Source organism: Corvus brachyrhynchos, unplaced genomic scaffold, assembly GCF_000691975.1.
Source record: "Corvus brachyrhynchos isolate BGI_N302 unplaced genomic scaffold, ASM69197v1 scaffold197, whole genome shotgun sequence".
In the NCBI taxonomy this organism is placed as follows: domain Eukaryota; kingdom Metazoa; phylum Chordata; class Aves; order Passeriformes; family Corvidae; genus Corvus; species Corvus brachyrhynchos.
In genome coordinates this window covers 46,502-46,820 of record NW_008239108.1, presented here as the reverse complement: position 1 = coordinate 46,820, position 319 = coordinate 46,502, and positions in this window count along the sequence as shown.

The following is a 319-nucleotide window of genomic DNA, read 5'->3' as shown; positions in this document are numbered from 1 at the left end:
GGGGCGGTGACCCCAGAGGGTCTGGGGGTCCCCAGGAGGGTTGGGGTCACCCCAGAGGGCTAGGGGTCCCCCCAAAGAGGTTGGGGGTCTTCCCAGAGGATCAGGCTGCCCCCAAAGGTTGGGGATGCCCTCAGGAGGGTTGGGGTGTCCCAACGAAGGTCAAGGTGTCCCCAGGAGCGCCGGGGTGTCCCCAGAGGGTTGGGGGTGTCCCAGGAGCGCCGGGGTGTCCCCAGGAGCGCCAGGGTGTCCCCAGAGGTTGGGGGTTGTCCCCAGGAGCGCCAGGGTGTCGCCAGAGGGTTGGAGGTGTCCCAGGAGTGAC